This window comes from Meleagris gallopavo, chromosome 7 (assembly GCF_905368555.1).
Source record: "Meleagris gallopavo chromosome 7, MGAL_WU_HG_1.1, whole genome shotgun sequence".
In the NCBI taxonomy this organism is placed as follows: domain Eukaryota; kingdom Metazoa; phylum Chordata; class Aves; order Galliformes; family Phasianidae; genus Meleagris; species Meleagris gallopavo.
Window position 1 is genome coordinate 17,031,757 of NC_139410.1, and position 22,124 is coordinate 17,053,880.

The 22,124-nt window shown below is 39.1% G+C and overlaps 2 long non-coding RNA genes across 2 annotated transcripts in view; one reads left to right on the plus strand and one right to left on the minus strand.

Annotated features, from left to right (window-relative positions):
- The window catches only part of LOC104911734 (uncharacterized), a 30,942-nt gene extending 15,559 nt beyond the window's left edge, over window positions 1-15,383 (minus strand). Inside the window, exon 1 of the long non-coding RNA XR_014884550.1 lies at window positions 15,186-15,383. This is a non-coding gene — a long non-coding RNA (uncharacterized LOC104911734). The remainder of the gene's footprint in view (window positions 1-15,185) is intronic.
- Window positions 1-22,124, plus strand: part of LOC146543980 (uncharacterized) — a 48,983-nt gene that overhangs the window by 11,159 nt on the left and 15,700 nt on the right. The window contains exon 2 of the long non-coding RNA XR_014884551.1: window positions 10,040-10,157. This is a non-coding gene — a long non-coding RNA (uncharacterized LOC146543980). The remainder of the gene's footprint in view (window positions 1-10,039; window positions 10,158-22,124) is intronic.

Here is a 22,124-nt window from a genome sequence, read left to right on the forward strand (position 1 = left end):
GAACTGGCTTGGCTTTGCCAGTCTGTTAGACATATTTAAAAGAAAGTCAAGAAAAGGAAAGAGTCCAAATAGACGTCATGAAAACTAAGAAGATAAGAAAAGTTGAAGTTCTGAAAAGAACCCTTTCACCGAGTGTGCTAATAAAGACGGTCCATCTCTTCATTACCATGCTACTTATCCACCTCTGTTACGCTGCACAAAAGGGAAAAAAGCAGTCTTTATAGTTGTACATGATTATATTTTCCTTTTGTGTTGAGTTCAAAGTCTTTTCTAAAAAAGCAAGAGTAGATTGCTCACAATGTAATGGGCCATTCCCAGAAAATGAAAAAATGGCCTTAACGTTTTATATTAATACAATAGGTTATGTATATAACAGGTTTTTAAAAGTTAATGCATATTATCTTAGAACAGCCATATTTTAACACCGCGCGACTGAAAGTTCCAGTAGAGCAGATGAATGGGGCTACAGAAGAAAAAAAACTACCATGACAAAGGGATAAAGGTTTAAGTAAAAGGACTCAAATCTGTATTTCAGGTGTCTCTTTACCTTCCATCAGGAAACGAGTTATTAGGAGTAATGAAATCAGAGATAGAAAATACAAAAACTTTTTAGATCCTTCTGTGCAAGGCGGCGACACTGGCCTTTACTTCTTCACTTTATAATGATTCCTTTGAGTTGTGGTTCTGAAAAAGCTCTGAAACATCTTCCTGTTATTTCTTTTTCATCTTTCCAAACACTGGCCAGGAGTAACCCCATCCTATTCTTTCCTTGAATTTTTGAAACGCATATTGACTGTAATGACTTTAAATTATCTGGCTAATGTGCTAGATTTATAGAAGTGTTAGAGCTCCACTACGCTGCTACCAGGGGTCTCTGAGAAGGTGCAAAGCATTAGGCAGGATCTTACTTTTTCCATGCCTGCTTCTACTTTAGACCACTTCAAATATTTAACTGCTGAAAATTATGTAAGTTAAGTGGATTTTAGTACAATCTTATGACATCACTCTCTACTTGATGTGCTGTTAGCTCTGTCTTTATCAGAAGTAATAGTAGATTGCTAACCTACATTGATGCTGCGAGATCTCCCTATTGTCACCATCCTGATACTCAACTTCTGGTTGCTAATCTTCCCTAATGAGGGCTTTTAAGTTTGAGACAGGGTTTTACTGAATTCTATTACAATCTTCTGCTGTGAAGGAACCAACTGTAGCATATTTATGGTCATTTGTAGTGTACTGACTACCCTAAAACCACCATAACTTTTGAACCAGTAGAAGTTTGAAGAATGGGTCATTGCATGCAGACATAGTGCAAAGTACAAGAAGTCAATTAACAAACATTTCCATATCTTCATCTTTGGTACTCATCTTTTGCTCCTGTCTTGAGGAATGTAACTGAATGCCCTGAGGTGCTACATGACAGGAGTAAACTGGTGCTGCAGAATTACATTGTCCCACCATTATCTTTTCTTTCTTCTGAAACAACCCAGGAACAAAATTAAGATCTTGTATGAAATGTTATAAGAGCCACCAAAAATGTCTCAAGATCTTCTTCGAAGCAGGTCATCTTGGGACAAGCAGAACCGTGACAAACAATTTAAAAGGAAGCCTTTAAGCATCCAGAGAAGATCTCCTGTGACAGATCCCAGGCCCTGGGATTTCTTATGACAAAGATCAGTGGCAGTCACACTAGATTATCTGAAAGATTTTTGAATGTCTCAGCACTTATTTCATAGAGGAAGCTTCCAAAACTTAAGCAAATATTCTCCTCCAATAATTCTTCCTCCCATTCCCTCACACCCAAAAACCACTTCAAAAAATACAAACCACTTTAAAAATAAGTTGCCGGTAGTCTGTTATCAAGCGTTGGCTGACCTCATCTCTTAGGTTACCCTCTTATTTGATGATGGCAACACCCAAATTCTACAGATACATAATACTGTTTGGGTTTCCTGCATTTGACCTGTAATTCCTGATATAAGTAAGGAAGGAGGGTGTATATGCTACAGATTATCTTGAGAAAAGGCTATTACAATGACACAACATACATCAATTTACCTACCATAAGTGTAAAAAATGTTTGCTGGCTCCAGATTTAAAAAAAAAAAGTATTTTTTCAGAAAAGCTCATTGTTACATTATGCTTCCTTAATCTACCTTTATAAACATAGTAAAAGGCCTTCAGAGTTTCTGGTCTATGTTAAAACATTTTTAGGAGAAAATTGTACTTGACCTTCTGAATATCTAGTTATTGTTTCATTAATTTATAGTAGTTCTCAGTGGTCACAGTTTGCATCAGAACTATTTTAGATCTACACTAGGTAGTACTTCATGGAAAGAAAACTCTTATCTTGTGCAGTAATTAGTTTTAAAATCTACGGTACTTGAAAATAGGATTTTGGTTATATTATCAGAGGTGTTCACTTACTAGAAGTGAACGTTGTATCTAAAAGTGAGCCTTACTACCAAACCCAAAATGACAAAAGACCTGACCTCTCCCCTACTTTTCTGGATGCTTTTATGAATCTAGTTTTTGTTTGCACAAATGGTGCACAGGGAGAGTATCTTTTTATTGGTATGAATGAAAGCATTTGTGTGTAAATGAGCACATTCACATGCAAATTAATATATTTGCAAAATAAGCACTTGCCCACCTGCCACATGAGCCTTGGCTTTTTGACTTTCAGCGCTGGAGTGCTGGAGGCACATAGTGAAAAGGAGAATAAGAATGTCAGTAATATTTCAAAAGTTGAGTGGTCAGTCACTATGAACAGCAAGCAGGGAAAATAAAAGAAAGTGAAAAAAACAAAGAAAAATGGAAAAGTACAGAAAAGATTCTTGCAACGGTTCGTATAAGGCAAGTAGAAAGAGCACAATTGCAGGGCAAATTGGAAGCAAAGACAAATGATGAAATACTATAAATGAAATCAAGGATCTTGACAAATTCCTTTCTTTGCCTTTCTATTTAGCACCTAAATAAGTTGCCTGAAAGGATAAAATCTTCTCTGCAACAATGGGGTCTACCACATAGACATCCTGTAGGTGAGACCTGAAGAGACTTTTATGATGCAGGAAAATGATTTTTTTCCTTTCCCATATTTTCATTCTTTTTCCCTTATACAAATAATATGCATGTAAGAAATAGAAGTTCTGTTGCTTTCTAGACTTAGCACAGCTGCTCGTGATCACTGCTATTTTAATAAATAGCGTGCTAATCTGTTTCCCTAGGCCAATTAATCCATCTAGTAGCAAAAGTTTAAAGGTGAATATTTTTGGAAACTCTCATGAGGCTCCACCTGAAGAACTGCAGCCAGCCCTGGCTTCCCCAGCATAAGAACCTGGACCTGCTGAAGGGGGTTCAGAGGAGGTCATGATGATGTTCAGAGGGCTGGAGTACCTCTCCTATGAAGAAAGGCTGAGGGAGCTGGACTTGTTCAGTCAGTAGATGAGATGGCTCTGGGAAGACCTTACAGTGGCCTTCCAGTACTTAAAGGGGTTCTATAAGAAAGCTGGAGAGCAAGGTCAGGTAGCACAGTGATAGGACAAGGGGTAATGATTCTAAACTGAAAGATTAATTTAGATTAGATATTAGGAAGAAAATACTAGGAAGAAATTCTTCACTGTAGAGGGTGATGAAGCACTGGAAGAGGCTGCCCAGAGAAGCTGTGGATGTCCCGTCTCTGGAGGCATTCAAGGGCAGGTTAAAAGGGGCCCTGGGCACCTAGTGGAAATTGTCCCTGCCCATCACAGTGGAGTTGAAACTAAATGATCTTTAAGGTCTTTTACAATCCAAACCATTCTGTAATTCTATGAAAAAAGATCTGAGAACATTGCATCATGTCGTTGAGATCCTGCATTCTTAAATCCCTTCTTATCAGAAGAAGCAAGACTGTGCAGCTTGTTTTGTATATGCAGCCAAGAAAATAGAGCGTATATTCCAAAAGCCTATCACAAAGATTAACAACAACAACAAAAACCGAAATCCACTTCACCTGCAATGGCTTCTCTGGATCTGACTGCTGACATACACTTGCAGCAGGTGGACATTCAGTGAAGCATATATTGCCCCGTGGTAACCTAAATAAGTAGTATTCCTAGTTACAGAGGCAGACTGCCAGAAGACGGCTGCTAGGTGGCCAATGCGTTGTATCTCACAGGAGCCTTCCTGCACCTAGCAGAAGATTTTGGGGCTTTGCAGCCCCAGGAGAGTATTTTCTCTTTTTAATTTAAAATGTGTGATTACCCCTTATTTTCTGCCACCTGTTCTGCTCATAAACTTCTGCAGAGCCCCTCTCTCCATTCTAATTTCCAGCAAGCTGTCGCATTACCCTCACTGATGGAGCTACCTCCTCCCCTAGGCATTGAGATGACTCATGCATTCATGTATGCAGAGTGGCAGCTGGCCCCAAGGCCAGGCAAGGATGTGACCCATTTATCCATCGCTTAATTTTCTTGAAACTCAGAACTCTGCAAAAATAAAGTCAATAGCTCATCTGGAGCTTCACTTCTAGCAGCATTTCTGCCACTTCTGAGAACCCCGTGCCTGTTAAAATGGAAAGGTGCAGTCCACACAAAAATGTATGGAAAATCTAGGAACTCCATTACAATTTTTAGCATTTTGGATTCAAGACATTCTTTCTACATGAACCACAAGTGCAAATTCAGGGAGGCCCCTCAGAGAAAAACAGATATGTTCTTTCTGAAACCACTGTCAGCTTGGCTACTGGGCAAAGTAGCCATCCTCATCCACACACTCCTCCTCCTCCTCTTTCTTCACTGTTCACCAGCTAGACAGACAACAAAGCCTGTATGATATTTATCACTTAATAGTTCTCTTAATGTTCTGTCACCAAACCCTCATCAGCATGATTTCAGCTAGTACAAAGCATAATCTCTGTAAACATTTCTTCAGGGGTGTTGTGGAAATTGTTACAAATCTCTGCAAGGTATTATTGTCTAGCAGTGTTAAATCTGTACTTTAAAGACATATATCATTATATGGGATTTCAAAACCATAATAAAGTGAAAGGTGGCCCTTATCCTGACTGACCAGGAATTCCACATCAGCTACAAGCAATTGCTAAGCTCCTGCAAGCACCAGTTTAAACAATTCTTCAGTAGGCAACAAGATAGATAATATCAATATAAAGTGTGCTCTTTAAAAGACATTCCTCTGCTTTATTTTCAAAGAAAAAATTCTCGGGGAGTACCATCTTTGTGGTCACTTTGTGTATCTACTGCTGGAGTCTGCAACAGCTGTGCTACCAGTTGTAGATTTAAGCAGCTAGGTTGAACCATCCCAAAAGACCTGATGAGCTGAGCCAGATGCTAAAATGCTGTAATCAAAATAGTCCTTTCATTGCAAGCTTGGCTGCTGCCTAAGAATGGATCTTTCGAATAATGACATTTAAGAACCCGTACGTGGTCATATTTTTATGGTGACAACAGTAATTGTAATGTAAGTAAAAGAAGACCAGTAAGGCATAATTACTGTAGCCTAAGCAATGAAACGCAGGGCAAAAGAAAATAGACCATTCACTTTGTGTAAGGGCTGTGCACTCCAAAAAATAAGATTATGTGCATGAAAAAGACACTGGCCAAAAACAACAGAACTATATGATTATGATTTCTACTGATTATATGTTAATGTTCATGGTATTTATCAGTCATAGAAAGCAACCAGTGCAATTATATTCCCAGATGCTGTGTAGAAATATGAGGCAGTACTACAGAAGTAACCAAGAAGGAGTTGTTTAATGAATGCTATAGAAAAAAATAGTTTTAGTGTTGATGTTTATATTCTAATTATGTCTATGTTCATTCTTTAAATACATGTTGTACAGAATGACTGAAGTGAGATTTATGAAAAGGTACAAGGGTCAATCATCTTTCTGTTGGAATTTATCCAAAAAGAGTAGCAACTAGCGGATATTCAGCTAAGAATCTCATGCAGTCCTGTGTACACGTGATGACTTCAGTCCTTTATCTATATGTTCCTCGGGAAGAAAGAATTTGTGTTGGTTAGAATTACACTACATAAGCAGACCTTTCAGGGCATCACGGAAGGGAGGATTGTTGGGATGACTCTGAATCTCAACAGCTTGTTTTTAATAATAAACATACACTAAAACTGAAGAGGGATACATCAGAAGCACGCTAGTAGCTTCCTGTTATAGCAAAAAGACATTTCCAACATTTCAGAAGAAACATTTCCAAACAACACTTGGTTGAGCACAGGGGTGTTTGTTCACTGGGAAAACTAGTACATTCTTGGATTTTAGCACATTATCTTGAAAACATTTCACTTTGGCAGCACTCAGAGGCAAGTATGCAGGGATTGCTTTGGTAGCCAAGTCCAGCCTAGAGGTGGGCTGCAGTGCAGGAAAGAGGACAGACAGTGCAGGCTGTTTCCTGGCATCGTTTGAACACATTTCTCCCTGAAGATGTCACAGTTCAAAGGTTTTCTTTGTGATCAAAACAAACAAAAGCTTTTTGGACTTTCTGAGTAGAGTTATGTTAGATCACAACTTGAGTGACAGGGGAAATCCATGAGATGTATTTATCTCCTCCATTTCTAACTCTGAATGGGAAATGAAAGCGAAGAAATCATGGGAGATGACTGAATGTTTCTCATTCCCTCAAAGTAACTGTTGCAGATTTCCACTCATTATCTCTAGAAGTATTTTCAAACAAGTTTCCTTCCTTCACACTCACTGTGAATTTGAACACTGCCTCTATTAAGCATTTGACTTTTATTTCCCCTCCAGGCACTGAAATAGGTTTCTGTGTCTACACAAAGTGCCTCGCTACTGTATGCAATGCAGCTTGTGAGATAGATCCAGATGACCTTACCACGTCAGCATTTATAATGATCTAGTTACGAACATCTCCAAGCTGTAAGATCTCTGCAGTGCTTAGAAGCTTTGCCTGCTTGCTGGCCTTCTGCCTTCTGCTCTGAGCAGTGCTGAGAGCTGCACATCTCATCATTGCAGCCATTACTGGCATGCTCTGAGCAGCTCCTTCTCAAATCCCAGCTATGAGATTTCATTAAAGCATGCAGTTATCACCATAATCCCATATTAGACCTGAGAAACTTCGCTCTGACAGTGGTGTGCATTTTCTGTTCAAAGCCTGCATCTGGGAGATTACCAAATCCCCCAGCTGTGAGAAATCCTCCCATCCCAAAGTCAAACCAGTGAGGAAACAATCAGCTCCTCTACCTTCTATTTTATGTTGGTGTCAGATAACTTACCCCACACTCTCAGATTGGCAAAATGACTTCCTGTCACACCCCAAGCCCACCACCACGAGGTTTTACTCAGCATTCCTCAGATGCTGAGTAAAAGACAGTGGGAGACTATGGAAAAAAAAATTAAAAAAAAAAAAAGATGAGGCTTTTCACCCCATTTCAATGTTCCTGAATTTTTTTATGCCTTACTGTCGATCCAGCTAATAATGCTTTGCAGGGACAGCACTTCTTGACAGAATTTTTCACCCTCTGCAAGATATTAATTCATATAAAAATTACACTTGGACGCATGAGGAAGTTAAAGGAGCAGTCACACAAACAAATGATAATGTTCTTGCACAGAAACATCACCAAGTACTGCAACCACATGAGAGCAACAAGGTTGTATATCTCATTCCACCAAAAAGAAACTGAACACATTTGCAAATGTGCTTGCACAAAATGGGATCTGAAACATGAGCTCATCTCTCAAAACAGAGGCTGTGAGAGATCAAAATAATTAGCAGCAGCATGAGAAAGGTCCAGAGGTGCTTTAGGAGGTCCGGTATCTCTTATGGCACATAGCACTCTGCAGTAGTGTAAGCAGAGGGCTTGGAGAGAATGTCATTTCTCTATGCAAGGGAATAAAGCTAGTGTCGACTAACATAGAACATAAAAAATAAAGTTTCAAGGCTGTTGAGAGCCAAGAGAAACAAAACAACGCCTCTCTTATTTCAAATTCCACTAGGCAATGGTATTGTTAATGAGCCAAGAAAACCCTTGCCACTCATTTTCAAATGTTCATTTATGTTTTGCACCCTGCATCAGATCCTTCAGCAACCTGAAGGTTCAAAGACTCCAAAGGAGTGTCAGTAATTGGAGCTGCTAGCAAGGAAATAACATAGTGCTTTAATCACAGACCATCCCTAGGTGGAAGCTATGAATTAAACATCTACATCTGTACTACAACCTTTCTTGAGAAATGTTATGTGTTTTACAGAATGATAATTTCAATTCTAAGTGGACTTTATCACTGTCTACAGATGTTCCAATTGTCTTGGTATATACGTAGTGATACTTTGATGGACCATGATCTACAGAACTAATAAAAAATATTGATGTATAGCTCTAAATTACCTTAACACTGAGTCATAAATACCACTTCAGTGGGATGTATTAATGTGATTTTTTTCTTTCTGTGATTTAATGCATTATGTCTATTTTATGCTAAATTTATCTTTCCCACATGACTCCCATTAACCAGAGAGCGTACAAAAGAATGATGAAAAACCGTGCCATCAGGAATAAATGAAAAAGACCCATCTTTCTCAAAGATCTAGTTGCTTCTTTTGAAGATCTGTGACTCCATAGCAGCAACTGTTCTCCACAGTCTCCTCATTAATCCACTCTCTTAATTTGGCAATCCAACTTAAAGTTTGAGTTCCACATACTCATATACCCAGAGCATTGTTCATGGATGCATTGGTGAAATTCATGAAATATTTTCTACATTTTTCACTTAGCTTCTTAAAAGTTGTTTCTGAAATCCTGAATTGATAAATTCAAGGCTAGATGCAACTGCAGGGTGGAAGAAATGGAGCAGGCCGCTTTCCCATCCCATCAGCTGGGAACACTGTCGTGCAGTGTGGTGGAGAGATGCACCAAACCCCTTTGGACTCCCACTAGCTCTATGCCAAACATTTGCTGTCAAATCATTTTTGAGGATTGTAACAAAAGAAGAATGTTGGTTCCTCGATACATTTTTTGAAATTGCAAAACTTTGCATCTTTCTGAAATTTTACTATTTTACAAGGAAGAAGTTAAACAAATTAGATATTATGCTTTTGCCTATCTAAAAATGTGACAAATACTGGACTTGAGCATCGAGCAGATGAAATTTGATGAAAATTTGCAGTGAGTATGCAGTGTTGGCAGCGACATTGCTGACAAAAAGGAGGGTCTAGTTTCTGACGACAAACACACTAGCACAGTCATTTTGAGTTTGTTTAGTGTCTGTGTCTAGAAATATTTGCTACAATTACTCACGTAGCTGGGGCAGCTAGCCCATCTTATTTTGCTGGTTTGGGAATTGTATGATATTTTGGGCAAGCCAGAGAGGCCTTTTGATTAAGTGGCTTTAGTATCTTACTCGGTAGATAGCAACAGTGACTAAACGATTAAATGCAGGAGATGGTGAAAATAGCAAGTCAATACTTATTATCAAATTTCTAGCTTGTCGTAGAATCATGATGGCACACAACTTTTGCAAGAGGAAATCATCCAGCTTTGCCAGTCAATTTTGAAGCTGAACTCCAAATTTGCTGGTTTGATTGGCTTGGCATACTTCCCTCAAAGCCTCAGAAAAAGCTCCCATAAGCTTTCATTGGCCTAAATCAGAAACATCTGTCAGGAGCATGAATCAGTCATTGATTGAGATCAACAGTCAGAAAAACCTGCACAGTGGCAGATTTTTTCTCCTCACATGGGTGGCAAATCAGTCATATGCCATTATTACTCTGCATGTCAACATGCATACATATTTCATTCAACTGCTAACTCGGTCCAAGCCTGGATCTTTTTTCAAGCTCCCATAGTAAGCTTGTTTTAAAAGTAAAATTAAACATCCTACACATTTCTGTCATCCTTCAAACTGGTGTTTTGTCCTTCTTACCAGCACACAAACATAATAGAAGCTGCAGAAAGTTAAGGGAAAAAAAAAGGCCTGCAGTCCTTTGGAGTAGCTGAAATCCAATGGAAACATAAACTTAAAACAAACATTAATTTATTTTCCATCCATGCTCTTCTATTTTAGATTCGGAGATTTGATTTAGAGCATGCTGGGCACCCACTTTTACCTGACGCATGCTATATGCATACCAGGATCCACATCATTCCTGATTTTGAGGAAAATTCAAGGCCTCCACCTACAGGTAAGAGCTATACCCCACTGAAAATAAGCACAGAACATTGTTCAGCATGTAACTGTGAGCGTCCATGCTAGGGTATGTTTGGCCAGCCATGCTAATTGCAGCCAAACCCCAACGCCCACAATCCTGCTGGCACTGCTCCATCTCCCATTTATTATAGCTCTGCCTCTTTCCCTCTAATAGATTCTGGCAGATTCTCCAGTCCCACTATTTCTAATCCTGATGTCCCTTTGCCAAATTGTAGAGGCAGTTTGGGGAAAAGGAAAAACAAAACAAGGCAGCCCTCATCTTCAGCTGAAACTCACCCGCCTGTGTGGCTGCCTTCCAATGTGTCTACCAATGCCTGGTTGCTCCCGGAGCTACTGCAGGAGTTGGAAACTTGAGGGGAATGAGAAAGAAATACACAAAAGGCGGAGAATTGAATGTGTTAGTGGCTTCAAAAGCAACAGCCATCTGTTTTCCTTACTCACTGGCAGCCACAGGAGCTCCCTGCAGTGAGAATGGAGATTTGGCAGGTTTCTGTAACACTGTTGAGTTTTCACTATCCCTACCAGCAATCCCTGCTACTTCTCTGCACACCATCAGACCAATTATACTTTGACTTTTTCCCTGCAGCAGCAGCATCATTGCCTATACAGCCTTATACCCATGACTATGCTAACAACCAATATCTTGTCAAAAATAGCAAAGATCAACTACTGTTGACAATTTTTTTTTTTTTTTTAAATGTAGCTGAGAAAAAGTTTCCACCTTTGGAAAGGAACACATTTTAGTTCTTTGATAGCATGATCTGACCTATACCACCCAAGATATCATGAAAAATTGTGTTACAATTTCCCACTATGAGTATCATTTGGAATTTTTATTTGCATAGTGCTTCTTTCCTGTCAGAAGATTGCCAAGAAAACAGAGAATGAAGCCTGCCACAGAAATGCAACAAAGAGGATTCAGGGGATTTATTGTCAAGTAGATTTGAACTGATTTCAGAGTATTTCAGTGCCATAAAAATCAAAATAGAAATTTGCTTTGTGTTTAAGCTTACTATTATTATTTCTCGCCATGGTTTGCTGTAGGTCGAATTTTAAGGAAACCAGCAAATGCTAGGAAAATGTAGTAGGAAAAGAAGGTAAGAATATAGATCGCTCACTGCAAAAAAAATAGCTGCCCACAACCACAATCTTCCCTTAGAGTAGCAGCTTTTCAGTATATTCTTCAAGGCTGTTTCTGTTCTCAGTTATCATAGTTTTAATATAACTTACAATCGCTTCCTAGAGACTTAGTTATCTGGATTTCACAAAGCATTATATGCTTTAGAGGAAAGCAGAATGCTGCATACAGTAATCTGTTGTGCAATAGAAAGAGCAGCTGGTGTAGCTTACATAAAGTGGCAAATAGCCCAATGCAATAAAATGTAAGTGTCTTCATAGCAAGAGTAACTTGGCATAGAACAGATGCCAGAATGTGTTTCTATTCAGATCACAAAAAATATGATAAAAGATAAACAGTTCATCATGAAGACAAAACAACAGGATGCATTTCCATAAATTTGGAGGTGACAGAATCTCTTTGAAATTTAGATTCTCTTATTTGTTTATTGCACATATATTTACTGCTCCCAGTTACAAGTTCTGGGTTATCTCCTATATCTAAGCAAAGCAAAGTCCAATTAATTAATTTATCCATCAATCACCTCCACTGTGTTGTTTTTTGGGGTGTGTCTGTGTGTGTTTTTACACCAACATCAAAGCAGAACTAGCTAGGCAGGAACTAGGAGGAAAAAAAAAAAAAAAAAGAAGATTGGTTATTCAGATATTCAGACATAGAATCATTTAGGCTGGAAAGGCATTTCAGCGCCACAAGTGGATAGGATTTGGGATGTAATGCTTACCTCCTCCCATCTCCCTCTGCTTAACTTCCTAGTCAAGAAGATACTAGTCTTAACAAATCTGTAGGAGCCTATGAGTGGACAGAAACCCACCACAAAAAGCAGCGAATCCATCTACTGTTAGTATCTCCATAGTTAACTGTGAAGTGTGCCCAAGTTTAGCTGTTCCAAAGCCAAAAACTCATGTGTCCAAAGAGCTTTAAAGCACCACCTTCTCCTCTAAGGCATTCCTGAAAGTTTCTCTCCTCTATTTATTATGTTTGTATACAAAGACAAGAATCTTTAAGTGGAATTGTTATTCTCTGATGAAGGATTCAGTGTGCTTTCACAAGGGTTCTGAAAGTGCAATTACTTCAAAGAAAACACAGGCAGTTTCCTCCTGACAAGGAATACTGCAACAAGGAATATGCTTCTTCATATCAGCTTCTATCAGTGGCGTGCTGGTCTACTGGAATGAAAGACAAAAGGTCCTGAGTGTTTCTATAGCTATACTTCTTTAAAAGTATACTTACTAAAATAAAATTAAAAGAAAAAAAGAATACTGATGTATTCATGAAACAAGATGTTCAGGAGGACAATGTTTTGTTTTGAGCTGACAAAGAGAGAGGATATTACTGTGGAAAAGTTCAGAGTAAGCAACACTGCGTTCAAATACGCTCTCTGAGAAGGAGCCTCAGTGCTGTTGCATTTTAGCCCATTACCTCCAGAAAAGGCACAGTAGAGAAGGGAAAAGAATCTCAATGCCTTTCCTCAAGCCAAGAAAACTTCTACAAGAAGTTGGGTCTGCTGGCTGTGCCAGAAGCCTGAGATATCCCCACTTGCTTGTTTGATTTGATTTCCTTTTTTTTCTGAAGAGGATCTGGAACTACAGCAGGGCTCCCTGGAGAGGAATTCATTTGTTTGTTTATTCGACTTTATTTGAAGACTGTTTGGTTTTAAGGTCCAGATTAGATCCAAGAATGGATTTGATTGGGTAAGAGAGAGACACTTCAAACAGTATTGTGCAGCTATACTTAGGCTGTGTTATCGAGCTACTGGGGAGGAAAGGGTGCTAAGACAAAGAAACATAGTCTGCAGACAAAAAAAGTTTTCTTTTCTTTTCTTTTTTTTTAATTGTCCATAGTTGTGACTTCCAGCACACAAGTCTCCTCCATTTGTACATAGGAACACCTGCAAAACACTTCAGAGTTGATCGGAGCCCAAGGACAGAATGTTATATTTGGTATACGGATCTCCGTGTGAACAAAAAAAATAAATAAATAAATCAGGGAAACACCCAGATTTGCTTGAACATAATGGTTTGGATTGTAGTTAAGAGGCTTAGCCTTTCTCACTTGTCGGGAGGAATGAGTTGTTCTGCTGGTTTTTTGGCATTCTAACACAAATGCCTCTTGGGGCCTAAAAACCATTTCCTGTAGTAACAAGTATCTGAAGGGTTGGTTCAATGGATGTAGCTTGAACTTGGCACTTGCTGGCAGATCTAGCACGTGCTTTGAAGAAATGGGACTTGGGACCATATACCTATCATCCAGCAGGCTGCCTTTTCTGTTGTGGACCCAGTGTAAATCTGAGCCTGCTTATGAAGAACATAACTTGCAGAAGAGATTCCACTCTCCAGGAGAAGAAAATTGAAGGAAATATTCCTTGAGCTCTTTCTATCCTGAAATGTTCAGATTACTGATAAAGCTATCAACTGCTGTGATAGTTTGCGTAATATAAACACCTGCCTGCTGCAATGACACAAGCAAAGCCATAGACATTTGGCCACTGTACAGCTGGAAACTACCTTTCAGCACTGCAGAACCAGACTAGTTGCAAACACGTAAACTACAGCTGAAAGATAGAAGGATCCTGTTCTGCTCTGACAGCCATCCAATCCTCTGGATGCATGTATGTTTTTAAATGGTCACTTTAACTCTGCATTAAAGTTCTCTTGAAGCCAAGAGCTCACTGCCCTAAGAAAACTGCATTCCTTTCGGTTAATATTTCACTTGACAGGAATCCTTTCTGGCCGGAGATCGACTGTGAAACCTGCAAGCAGGTTTTCTATCTCATTGTTTCCAGAAACAAGAATTTTTCAAACCTCTCAAACACTGCTGAATCAAAACATACACTCCCTAATTCTGTGCCTTCTAATTTAAATTCATAACTCCAAATTGACTAATTTATCTAAGAATAACGTTTTTCTTTACATTAGTTACATATATTTAACTACAATACATGAATTTTAATCACAGATTGGATTCCATAAAACCAAGTGGTTTCGGAGGTCACACATAAGAACCATGGGAATTATTTAGTCTCAAGGGGACATCTGGGACAACAGATCCCTTTCTTCTCCATTTGGTACTGTCTGGCCTCACTGTGTCGAGTTCCTTGTCAGGAAGCATGTCTTCCTGCTACACTTATTGTTATCTCCCCTGAGTAACATACAAGACAAATATAATATGCAACAAAAATATCACATGCCAGTGTGGTACACAATTCCTGCCCTCCAATATGTTACTCATTAACAAAGATGCGTGCCCTTCTTCTGAAATCTTTTATAGGAGTGACCACTGTTTATATTATACATGAGTTACTGTAAGCCACGGAACAGGATTTGGGCTTTTACTTTTACTTTTTGTTTCATCTCCCTTGAGCCTTCTATAAGGAAGTGCACCACAGATTTGCAAATTAAGGTGAGAACAGGAAGACTGGAAAATAAAGAACAATTGAGTCAGAAAAGCTGGTAAGGAAATCAAACTAGTAATATGAATAGAACCTATGAATCACAGAAGAATTATAAACTGGATGTTGAGAAGTGGAGTTTGCTTTTAATCATTTTCTAAAATGCTTACTTCTGAGTCTTCTCACAGCAAATCTTTTTTGAAAAATGTGTACAGTGAAGATTAACAAGGAGTTTGCTTCAATGTCTTTCTAGGCTAAGTACCTTTCTCTTACAAAATTCCAGTCCAACTCCTTATTCAGAAAAGAAATACCACTGATCTTCAACTTCCAAAAGAATGCATCATCTGTTACCCAGCAGCAACTTTGCAAAAAAACTGGAACAAAGTATTATTCCATTTACAAATACACTGTTTATAAATTCTGATATACAAATATATACCAGAAAAAAAAATTAAAATACTATTGATAGAACTAACCTTGGAACACTTCTTCAAAGCACATCTAGTTTCCTGTCTTCAGCAATTATCACTAATGGAGTTAAGAAGGGAGTCCTGAATCCATACACAACCAGCTTGCACCATGCCCTTGTTGTCCTTCTCAAAGACAGACAGGTGATGACTCAGGGCTTATTGCTTATTTCCTTGCCTACCTCCATTTCCTGAGGAAGCCACAGCCCTTCGTATCATATAATGTGATAAGCATCAGTCTCATGATTAAAACAAGTCTCTAGGCCAGTAACAAGGGCTGTTAATGTTAGAACTCATAAGCATTCTGGATCACTCATCAAGACTGCTTTGTGTGTGCTGTCCTGTTACTGGACTCATGCATACCACACAACAGAAAATGTCTGAATTTTCATCAAATATTAGGTACCTCTTAAAATGCAATGAGAGGCCATGTCCCACAATCCTCAAATATCTGTGTAGAAGCTTTGCATTTTCTTCTATCTGAACTATTGGGCTTCACTAAGGCTGCAGAGAAGAACACACTCGTCCAGTCTCAGTGTCACAAGAACAGAAGATGAGAGTGGTTAAATTCCTCCTTCAGTTTCAATCACCGTGCTTCAGGCAGGCACACAGATTTTACACACAAAACATTGAAACTGAGAACTGCATTGACTAAGACAATTTCTGTAGTATGCACCTTTCAGGATAATGGGCTCAACATTTTCCTTTCCTTGTTTATTTAATGAGAATACTTTTTTTTTTTTTCCCCACTAGTGACGTAGGCACTTGGTTAATCTTTCAACTCCTGCAGAGGAGACAAGAGCAGAACACTGAAAGAATCGGTGTGAGGTGGCTGGACACCATTTACCCACTACGTGTCATGTTGATATCTCTCATTCTTTCATTATTGCAGTGCAGTGATAAAGTGCCTGTCAAGGTCAGAAACACAGTCACAGAAGGAGGTCAAAGGGAGATGGTTTACAATCCAGCACTTAATTTTTTCCTCCTAGTTGAAGGAAAAAAAAAGACATCTCTTGTAGTTATCCTACTTTTTTCAATTGAAAAAAAAGCACATTCCAGTGTGCCCAGTGACACAGAACAAGTACCAGAAGCACAAGTACCACCTCAGCATAGGTGAGGAACTTACAGGTATCCCACTTGCCAAGTCCTGCCAGATGTCTCTGTGTGTGTGTGTGTGTGTGTGTGTACCAAAGTGATGTCTCTGTGTGTGTGTGTGTGTGTGTGTGTGTGTGTGTACCAAAGTGAGCAGTTTTAACAATGCTTAAGAGAACAGATCATCAAGACAGAAAATACTAGTAGACAACAACCAGTGCATGGGAACAGTTGAGTCACAGTCTGAACACTGATTGAGCACCTGGGGAAAGGACCCGGTCAGCCCTGGGAGCACAGGTGAAGGCAATTCAGGTGTGCCACCAGTAGAACCTGACTGCAACTCTCTTAGACCTAATTTAAGGGCTGACTGGGGCAGTCAGGGAATGATCTTTTTCTGGAGATCTCTTTTTGGTCTTTTCCCTGCAAACCTAGAATCTTCTGATATGGGTGAGCAATCTTTTTCCATTATTTTATAGCACCTTTCTGTCGTGTTGGTCCATCCATCGTCACACCTCTGTTGTAACATCTTTCTCATTTCTGTCCAATTGCTACAGACCAGACTGAATAAGGATAATTTTTTTTTGTTATATAGTGAATACTAATGTAAGTTAGAACATATATTTTGCTATTTACCTAAGCCTGCCGTTATCTTAAAATGCATGCACATAAACACTCCAGAGCAGGGCTGTCCCTGTGGGTGGTTAGAGGCCCTGTTCCCAGCCACTCCTGTGACAATACTGAGCAGCAGCTGGCTGACTGATTGGCCCTGTCTCTGAGAAGGGCTGACAGCATCCCTCCTTAGCCCCACTGTTGAAGTACTCACATTTGTGTTCAAGAGGGACAAGCCCCAAACTTTTCACAGGTTATCATTAGTGTAATCAGTTCTATGCATTTGTTCTGACTTAAGCCAGAGGTTTGTGATTCAGAAGGGAGGGCAGCAGTTGATTGATTTCATTATCCAACTTTCTTAACATTTTGCTAGTCTTTGGACTTCTGCAGATATATTCAGTTACAGGAATAATCCTAGGAAACAGCAGTGTGTTATTTGATAAGTGCCTTTTTAGATGTTTGTCTACAGGGGGGTTGTTTGAATTATACTGGTTAGGCATTATTAACTCTACTGTTTGCAGCCACATCTGTGTGGAGTGATCTAGCTGAAAACAAATGCAAATAAGCAGAGTATAAGCATGTCTAATGTGAGCAATGTGGTATTTATGCTTTTCACACACATACCAAACAAGCAAGTTTACCTGCTTTTTTTTTTTTTTTAACTTGCTGTTTACCCTTATGCTGTGTATATTATACAGCTGTCTTGGCATGTATTGACATGTCAAACTCTTATGTAAAGCATCAAAGGCAGACTTTCCTTTCTTGCATGTGTATGGGGCATTGTACCCATGCAAAGCAAAACAATAAATTGCTCTTCTGATTTGTTTACATCGCCACCCTGACTTGATAGTGCTTCAGCTCCTCTCCTGCTTGTTTTACAAAGAAAAGAAAAACAACTGAGAAAGCAGCAAGGAACAGGGATGTGCGCGTACACTACTTGCCAGTTTTGTTTAGCTTGAAATAATTTTTTTTTTTTTGTCTTTAGGAATTAAGATATGAAGTTCAGAACAAAGGATTATGCAAATAAAGTTTTCGTGTGGCCTAACCATCTAGAGCAGGCAGTAGATTTCTACTGCAAACTTCTTGTCACGTGGATGTGGAAACTTTAATGGCAGTTATTTTGCTTCATGTTAGCCAGTCTGAAACATCTGCATACCAGCTGATAGAAACATTCACAACTGGAATTAAATGAAATTTGTTCACATATTTCACTATGTGCTACAGAGCACTTGGAATGCTTCAGCATTTGAAGGACCAGGAGTCAGGTCACAAAACCTGCACGTGGTTGTTTAAAACTAGTACTTGAACAATTCCGTCAAAGCGTTGTATCCCAAACATACTTCTATAACGGCTGCTTCTGAAATATATTTTCCCTTTGAACTGATTTGTGTGACCTTTATACAAGGCTGCTAAGTGGGAACAGTGGGTAACTGAACAAGGACACCTGCATGGCCAATTACCCACACATGTCTGAGCCAGGCAGGCACATGGTGGTGCATCTGGGATGGAAACAGGCAATTACAAGAACCAGGCATTGCTGAGAAGCAGGTGAAAACAGAGGTGGGGCTGAAATTAGCTTTAAAAAAAATTGTTTTAGTGGATGAAAGGACAAACATTAAAAAAAGGAAGGTTTTGTACATTTTCAGGGTGGAGAAAGCCACATGAAAGGATTAAAAAAATCCGATATAGTCCCTTAATTTTACAAATAAAAGTTTATGAACCTGATAAAGTTGTGAAGGATCTAGTTTTAAATAGTAAGTAAAGAGTATGGATATATGAAGAAAGGTAAGTGGAAAATGTTTCCCACTTGAGTCAGTCAGATTTTGTATTGGACAATGGCGTAAGAACTTATATTAACTTCACAAAAGAGGTTCATTTATGAATTTCATTTGTTGCTCGTTTATTAAAGCTGCCTCAATGTTTTATATAGGCAAATACAAATGAGCAAACATAAATTGGAGAACTGGGTAAACATCCTAATGACAGCTTTAAAAGGCTGAAAAGGCAAAGCAGAACTTAAAATACAAATTAACTCAGGTGAGAGGGAGTTGATACTTCAATACTGGGAATTTGATATTGAATTCAGTGGAAGGGAGAAAAATATTTTTTTTATACATTACTGGAAGAAGTACCTTGCTGCCAAAAGGTACTGTTTGTTTCACCCTTTGAAGGGGAGATAGAAACTTCCTCAGGAGCAAAAACACAAATTAGAGTTTGTGTTGGTTGCAGCCAGGACATTTCACCACACACAGTGACATGCACAGAAATCAGTGCTCAGCACTGCTGATGCAGCAGGAGTTGCAGCAGGTTGGTGAGAAGCAGCACTTTCAGACAGACGTGTTTTGTTCAGCTTCTGGTCCAGGCTGGCGAGGTGCAAATCTGCTGTTCAGAAGAGTGCAGCAGCTCTAGCCTAGTACTCTGCCTGAGCTGTTAAGTGCTGACTAGACTATAAAAAGGATAATTGTTTTCATGGAAATGTTCTACTACTGCAAACTCACCACATCTTTGTCACTCAAAGAGGATACTGCTCTTGGGAGGGCAGAGCAGGATCCAGCTTTGGCCAAGAAAGCCATCTCCACAGCCACACAGCTGCTCCTTCGTTGGAGGAGCAGTGCTGATAGCCATTTTCCATATGCTATTAAAGGCACCTGCAGTCCTGGTTTGTTTCTGATGAAAGCTGAGTTAATGAAGTTATGTCTCTACTACCTCTCTTGGTGGCAGAGAGGACAGAGACAGCAGTGCAGTCACAGCACTTGGCACGACTGTGTGGGACCCACAAAGAAGGGCCGAGTCTGATAGTGGAGCAAGTGATTTAGGAGATGGTACTGGGGACAGATGTGTATTACTGCAATTACAAAATTTACACTGGATCAAACTTAGTCACACTATTGGTAGAAGGAGCAAAATAAGAACTTTAGAAACATGATCTTTCATACTGATATGAGTTGGTATTGCAACCTAACAAATCCCTGTGGAGGACACAGAAAGAAGTTTGAATGGTTGTTCCTTATCCCAGAATAATAATAAGAAATTATGTATGTGTGTCTAAGACTAGATTCTGATCCTTAAGGAAACAGCAACCTCTTCCTAAGCAAAATTCATAATCTTCTAAGATTTTATTATGCTTAATCCTGGCTCTATCTGCACAGCTGACTCATGGGTTTAGTAAATATGTGGTTCATGTTGGAGTTCACAAACAGATTTTTTTTTTTTTTCCTGAATTAATCCATCCCAAGGGAATTAAATTAAGGGGAAAATATATGATCCTGCAATTATAAATTACATTATAATCCAGGTAATGCTAAAATTAAATGCATTAATATTGCATAGACAGCTCTAATTCTGACTATTTATAATTTTTAAGTGCTTGATTTTACAATCAATTTAATTTCACTTTAACATTCACATGAAATATAACATTCACATGAAACTTCCTGCACTTACAAAAACAAAATCTGCTAGATGAAGATAGATTTTTAACTTTTGGAAGTATGATTGTGGCTTATGTGCTTGCAAAGGATCATCAGGAATACCAGGCCTTTAGATCTACTTTAAGCTTTTATTAGTTGAGTGCAAAGAACAGCAGAAAACTAGAGAAGTCTAATTTTCTCTAGTTTGGACCACCTCCTTTGCCAGAGGGTTTCAAAGATGTTTGCTGCGTCTGTAAACCCGTGCACAGATGTGCTGGGTTCTCCTGTGAATTTTGGGAAGTGAGGTTTCTTTGAGTCACATCCTACTCCTGCTTTGTGCAGTATTATTTCCTTGTTCATATCATGCAAGATGCCTCCTGTCTACAGCCTGTCCCATCAAGTCCTACCCACTCCTTTCTCCCGCTGCTTCATTTTTTTTTGTTGTTGTTTTCAGGTCAGGTTGCCTACCACTTCTTTTATGCTGCCTGGGCATCAAAAGTTGGAAAACGTACAGCTTCTGGCCCAGCACTGCGGGGCCTTACCCTCCTGACAAAAGCCGGAGTTGTCACAGAGCTTCAACACCCTCCAGCTGTATTGCAAGTAGGCAGATCCATACAAGAACAACAGTGGTCACTTCTTGTCCGAGGTGGCAGAGCTTCTTGCCTTCTTTCCAAGCTTGCTTCAAAATATAGATGGCTGGAGCATCTCAACAGAATGGCAAGAATTTACTACAAGCAAGATTAAATATTTTCCCCTAACTTTATCTTGGAAATTACTTTTCCTCAACAGCTGTGCTCTCTAGAACTTTGATGTCTAATGTGTGCAGAAGGAAATTTTGGGGGAAAGGTATTTCTTTCATCACTGAGATGGATTGATGAGCTGGAACCTGTTGCACCTGTTGTTTGTCATGATGTGTCATAACACATTCTGCATCCATCTCCCTTAAAGAGAATTAAGGTCATATGTGGTTTTGTTCAATAGCTTTTCTTCCTAAAGTTCTAGGACTGGGTGTGACAAATTACGTTAGCATGATCTTGTACCTTAGAGACTGCTGGCTACTTTTTGTTGGGAAGTTTTCCTTTCCACTTGCTATGAAACCAGTCTTTTGGCATTCTTGTAGCTTTTTCTCTGTTTGCTTCACCTAAAGTTGTCAGAGATCGTTTTCTTCAGTTCACAGAGCATCTAAAATTAAGGTTTTTATCTTTCATACCACAGAACTTCTGAACAGATTATACTACTGTAGCTTTCTGAAGTTTATTTGACTGTTTTCTTCAATGTTCAGTATGACTTCATTTAATCTTGTATAGCTTATATCAACTATTTGTCATTGGTATGTCCTCTTCCATTAACTCTTCATAATCAACTGTGAAATGGTGGGCTTGAAATCAAAGGGCGAGAATGGGCCACTTGTGAGTTGTCAGAACATATTAAATCACGTCCACGCTGCAGTGATAATTATTTGATTGCTAATGTGATATTAATAGTCAGTAGCTAGTACAGATATTGACATAAGTTTTACTCCAGTGATACAAGGTATGTGTTTCTGTCTGCTATAAGTAGAATTATATTAACTTTGAACTGAGAACAAGTGGGAATCTTAAAGTTTCCGTTGTGTTCTCTTTCCTGTGTTATTGGAAATTTTGCTCTTAATCTCACACGGCAATATATCTATCTTCCAACAGCAGGTTGTCTTAGGTTTTGCAGCGTGCATTTGGTATTGCTGACTGGCTACATCCATGGCGAACTCATACTCAGTATTTTTAAGAACGTCCAATCTGCAGAACCTTAGCCCTAGCCAGAAATGTTATCCATATGATGTTTGTCTATGTCTGTGAGA